Below are 6086 nucleotides of genomic sequence, written 5' to 3' on the forward strand. Positions count from 1 at the left end.
TCCAGGGGATCTAAGGATCACCATAGATCTGAAGGATGATACCTTCACATCCCCATTGCAACCAGCTCACAGGAGGTTTCAACAAGAGTTGGTGTGTCCTAAGAGGGGTGGAAAAAAATTACCAGTTTGCTGTGCTGCCCTTTGGCATTTCTTCCGCTCCCCACACCTTCACCATGGTTGTGGCTCCGGTTGTCAATCCAACTCAGGCTTAAAGGGCTAGAGATCGTGCCATACCTAGATGACTGGCTTCTAAAAGCCGCTACTCTAGACATTCTTTAGCTCATCTTCAGCTGGCTCTTCAGTCTCCTCCAGCACTTGGGCAGGCTCATAAATTGGCAGAAAAATCGGAGATCCTTCCGTCTACCTCCAGGATGTTCCTGGGTTATTTGGGACTCCGAACGGGATGAATCTCTCTCTCCAGAAGGAGGAAGGATGAGTGATAAGAGCCTCCAGTTCCTCATGGTACTCGCAGGTGTCCATCAGAACTTATCATGAAGAAGCTAGCCCCCCCCACATGTCGGAATCGCGGAAGCAGTTTCTTGGCCCTAGGCATCTACGTCCACTCAGGAAGAAGTGGTATCAGCAGTCGGGAATCGCAAACCCCAAGGGGTTGGACAAGACTCAATCCCTGTCAGTCGAAGGTCGTTCCTCTCTCAGATGGTGGAGGAACCTATCAGATGGAGGTCCTTGATTCAACCTCGTTGGATCACGTTGACCACAGACGCCTCCCTTCTAGGTTGGGGAGCCCATCTGGAAGAGAATCCATTTCAAGTTACATGCAGTCCACAGGAGATGCTTCTCTCGTCCAATCTGAGAGAATTGAGAGCAGTAGCTCTTGCTCTCTATCATTTTGCTCCTCTTATCCGTGGGAAATCTTGGACAGTACGACCGTAGTCGCTTACATCAACAGACGGGAGGCACAAGATCTTAACCTCTCCTCCAGGAAGTTGGTCTAATTCCTTCTTGGGCAGAAACCAGTCTATCGCACCTTTCGGCTGTTCACATCAGAGGGAATCTCAACATAGTTGCAGATCGGCTGAGTCGGGGACTGCCAGTCCCAGGTGAATGGTCACTGAACAGAGACGTCTTCACCCAGATCACTGTCCAGTGGGGTACTCCAGAGATCGACTTGATGGCGACCCAGTTGAACGCCAAGGTGGACAGATTCTGCTCCCTCTACAAGGAGGACAATCCTCTGGCGATAGACACTCTGTCCATACACATAGAAGTTCAGGCTGTCTTACATATTCCCTCTAATTTCCATGATACCAAGGGTATTGACGAAAATCAAACAAGACCAGACCCCGGTCATTGCGATAATACCATTCTGGCTGAAGAGTTCTTGGTTCCACCCAGCGTCATGATGGGTGAGGTCAGGGCATATATTGGAGACTTCCCCCTAATGCAGGGACCTTGTGTGGTCCCTGCCTAGATCTGAGGAGAATCAGTACTGACAGCCTTGAGATAGTGACAGGTCCCTACTAGAAGCTAGAGGGCCTTTCTGCGGAGGTACTTGAGAACCATCTTACACTCCAGGGTGGAGCTCTACAAACAAAGCTACTCTAGGATATACAAGATCTTCCTCCAGTGGTGTGCTGTTTAAAGAGGTAGTACCCCTTCAGATCCTCCTCTTTCAGCTATATGACAGTTTCTGCAGAACGGCTTGGACAAGGGTCTAAGCCCGTCAACGCTCAGAGTTCATACCAGTGTTCTCTTCTGCCTTTTTTAAGCAGACCTTTAGCTGAAGACCCCCTACTCAGGAGGTTCCTCAAGGGAGCCAAAGATTAAAACCTAGACATCCTGAGACCTATCTCTGAATGGGATTTATCTGTGTTCTGAAGGGGCTATCCTCTCCCCCCTTTGAACCCTTGGAAAATGGAGACCTTCTAGATTTTTAAGTCTTTAAAGGTCACATTCCTATTGGGCCATAACTTCGGCAAAGACGGATTGGAGAGCTTCTGGCCCTTGCGCAGGCCGCTCCTAAGCCTTATAACCCTCTTCCTCCATGGACCAGAGTCCTGTTGAGGCTTTTCTACCAACCTTTGTCCCCAATGTGCCATCATTCAGGAACCTACTAACCAGACCATCACCTACCGGTTTTTTATGCTCCCCTCTCCCTCATCTCTGGAGGAGGAAGTCCCTCCATTCCCTGTGGACATTTCACAGAAATCTCAAAATCTCACCTGAACAGAACTGCGGGATTTCAGCAAACATACCGAACACCTCCGCTGTCCTTTCAGGGAAAAGCAAAGGTCTAAAAGCCTCTAAACCCTCTTTGAGTAGATAGGTAAAAGATGCAATCCATGAAGCCTTTCTAGCTCAGGGGTTGGCTCCTCCATCCTTTGTCACTGCCCACTCTACAAGGGCAGTATCTGCTTCGTATGGGAGAAAAGTTTGGTTCCGCTAGAACAAATCTGTGCTGCAGCTTCCTGGAGCTCCCGTAGCAACTTAATTAAGCATTACCGCCTAGATTCTAGGCGCTCTGAAGGAGTGGTGTTTGGACGTACCATTCTGAATGCCGACCTCTCCTAATAAAAAAAATAAAAAAAGAACTGTGGTACCTTCCCAATTTGTCTGTTTTTCTCCTTGCTAGGTCCCCACTTGTGCTGCTGGTTAGGACGAAAGGAAAGAGTTCATTTTAATGTCATTTTTTTCCCCTTAGTCCTAACAGCAGCACACAAATTTCTGTCACAAGGGTGTCAAGAACCACGCCTGACTCCGTTATACCCGGGGTCAGGAAGTCGCAGCGGTTGGCTGCGCGCTCTATGTAGAAAGATAGGGCTGTTTCTTATGGTAGCTTTCTGGGTTTGCTTTGCAACCCTTTTTGGCTCACTCAGGGATCCGTAGCTCCTTCTCCTCAGCTGTTCCTTGTCCAGCACTCCCAACCTCCTTATATTCCCCTCTCACACTTCTCTGGTTGCCAGATATAGAGCTTCCTGCCTGGACTTCTATACTGACCCACTGGAGCTGTGTTGCTGCGTTCTCTGGTTGTTGGTCCAGAACGTTTCCCTCCGGATCCCTGTTGGACCTTTGTGGTCTGCTGTGGTCGCCCACCTGGGATTATATGTTTGTCTGTATTGTCTGTCCTCTCCCTGGTGTTTTTCCTCTTAGTGTCAGTGGTGCGGACTAGCGATCCCACCGGCCCGTTCACTATCTAGGGCTCATTTTAGGGAAAGCCAGGGTTTAGGCACGTGATCGCCGCACGGGTGAGGAACCCGTCTAGGGACGTCAGGGCAGTCAGGTGCCAGCCGCAAGGTGAGTCAGGGGTCACCACCTTTCCCTCTCCCTTGGGCAGGGCTTTCCCTTTTCCCTCCCTGTGCGTGACGCCGGTCATTACAATTTCTCACCCAGTTTTTGTTTGTGTACTTGGTGATAAGGCACTGGCAGAAGGGCGGGCGTCCCTTTATAGGGGTGGGTTAATTGTTTAACCACTTCAGCCCCGCTAGCTGAAACCCCCTTAATGACCAGGCCACTTTTTACACTTCTACTACACTACTTTCACCGTTTATTGCTCGGTCATGCAACTTACCACCCAAATGAATTTTACCTCCTTTTCTTCTCACTAATAGAGCTTTCATTTGGTGGTATTTCATTGCTGCTGACATTTTTACTTTTTTTGTTATTAATCAAAATGTAACGATTTTTTTGCAAAAAAATGACATTTTTAACTTTCAGTTGTAAAAGTTTGCCAAAAAAACGACATCCATATATAAATTTTTCACTAAATTTATTGTTCTACATGTCTTTGATAAAAAAAAAATGTTTGAGTAAAAAAAAAATGGTTTGGGTAAAAGTTATAGCATTTACAAACTATGGTACAAAAATGTGAATTTCCGCTTTTTGAAGCAGCTCTGACTTTCTGAGCACCTGTCATGTTTCCTGAGGTTCTACAATGCCCAGACAGTAGAAAACCCCCACAAATGACCCCATTTCGGAAAGTAGACACCCTAAGGTATTCGCCGATGGGCATAGTGAGTTCATAGAACTTTTTATTTTTTGTCACAAGTTAGCGGAAAATGATGATTTATTTTTATTTTTTTTCTTACAAAGTCTCATATTCCACTAACTTGTGACAAAAAATAAAAACTTCCACGAACTCACTATGCCCATCACAAAATACCTTGGGGTGTCTTCTTTCCAAAATGGGGTCACTTGTGGGGTAGTTATACTGCCCTGGCATTCTAGGGGCCCAGATGTGTGAGAAGAAGTTTGCAATCAAAATCTGTAAAAAATGACGGTGAAATCCGAAAGGTTCCTTTGGAATGTGTGCCCCTTTGCCCACCTAGGCTGCAAAAAAGTGTCACACAATCTGGTATCTCCTGTACTCAGGAGAAGTTGGGGAATGTGTTTTGGGGTGTCATTTTACTAGTACCCATGCTGGGTGAGAGAAATATCTGGCAAAGACAACTTTTCCCATTTTTTTTTTATACAAAGTTGGCATTGACCAAGAAGATATTTCTCTCAACCAGCATGGGTATATGTAAAATGACACCCCAAAACACATTCCCCAACTGCTCCGAGTACGGCGATACCAGATGTGTGACACTTTTTTTGGTGGGGGGGGACTAGGTGGGCAAAAGGGGCCCACATTCCAAAGAGCACCTTTAGGATTTCACCCGGCAATTTGTTACAGATTTTGATTTCAAACTACTTTGCAACACATTAGGGCCCCTAAATTGCCAGGGCAGTATCAACTACTCCACAAGTGACACCCATTTTGGCAGAGAAGGACACCTCAAGGGATTCCGTGAGGGGTCATGGCGAGTTCCTAGAATTTTTTATTTTTTGTCACAAGTAGTGGAATATGAGACTTTGTAAGAAAAAAAAAAAAATCATCATTTCCGCTAACTTGTGACAAAAAAAATTAAAAAATCTAGGAACTCCGCCATGACCCTCACGGAATACCTTGGGGTGTCTTCTTTCAAAATGGGGTCACTTTTGGAGTAGTTATACTGCCCTGGCATTCTAGGGGCCTTAATGTGTGGTAAGTAGTTTGAAATCAAATGTGTAAAAAATGACCTGTGAAATCCTAAAGGTGCTCTTTGGAATGTGTGCCCTTTGCCCACCTAGGCGGCAAAAAAGTGTCACACATGTGGTATCGCTGTACTCAGGAGAAATTGGGGAATGTGTTTTTGGGTGTCATTTTAAATATACATATGCTGGGTGAGAGAAATATCTTGGCAAAAGACAACTTTTCCCATTTATTTTATACAAAGTTGGCATTTGACCAAGATATTTATCTCACCCAGCATGGGTATATGTAAAATGACACCCCAAAACACATTGCCCAACTTCTCCTGAGTACGGCGATACCACATGTGTGACACTTTTTGCAGCCTAGATGCGCAAAGCGGCCCAAATTCCTTTTAGGAGGGCATTTTTAGACATTTAGATCCCAGACTTCTTCTCACGCTTTTGGTCCCCTAAAATGCCAGGACAGTATAAATACCCCACATGTGACCCCATTTTGGAAAGAAGACACCCCAACGTATTCCGTGAGGGGCATGGCGAGTTCCTAGAATTTTTTTTTTTGGCACAAGTTAGCGGAAATTGATTTTTTTGGTATTTTCTCACAAAGTCTCCCTTTCCGCTAACTTGGGACAAAAATTTCAATCTTTCATGGACTCAATATGCCCCTCACGGAATACTTTGGGGTGTATTCTTTCCGAAATGGGGTCACATGTGGGGTATTTATACTGCCCTGGCATTTTAGGGGCCCTAAAGCGTGAGAAGAAGTCTGGAATATAAATGTCTAAAATATTTTACGCATTTGGATTCCGTGAGGGGTATGGTGAGTTCATGGGAGATTTTATTTTTTGACACAAGTTAGTGGAATATGAGACTTAGTAAGAAAAAAAAAAAAAAAATAATAATTCCGCTAACTTGGGCCAAAAAAAATGTCTGAATGGAGCCTTACAGGGGGTGAACAATGACAGGGGGGTGATCAGGGAGTCTGTATGGAGTGATCATGGGTGATCAGGAGTTCATAAGGGGTTAATAAGTGACAGGGGGGTGTAGTGTAGTGTGGTGTTTTCTGGTACTTTACACAGCTACCTGTGTCCTCTGGTGGTCGATCCAAACAAAAG

This window comes from Bufo gargarizans, chromosome 2 (assembly GCF_014858855.1).
Source record: "Bufo gargarizans isolate SCDJY-AF-19 chromosome 2, ASM1485885v1, whole genome shotgun sequence".
Classification (NCBI taxonomy): Eukaryota; Metazoa; Chordata; class Amphibia; order Anura; family Bufonidae; genus Bufo; species Bufo gargarizans.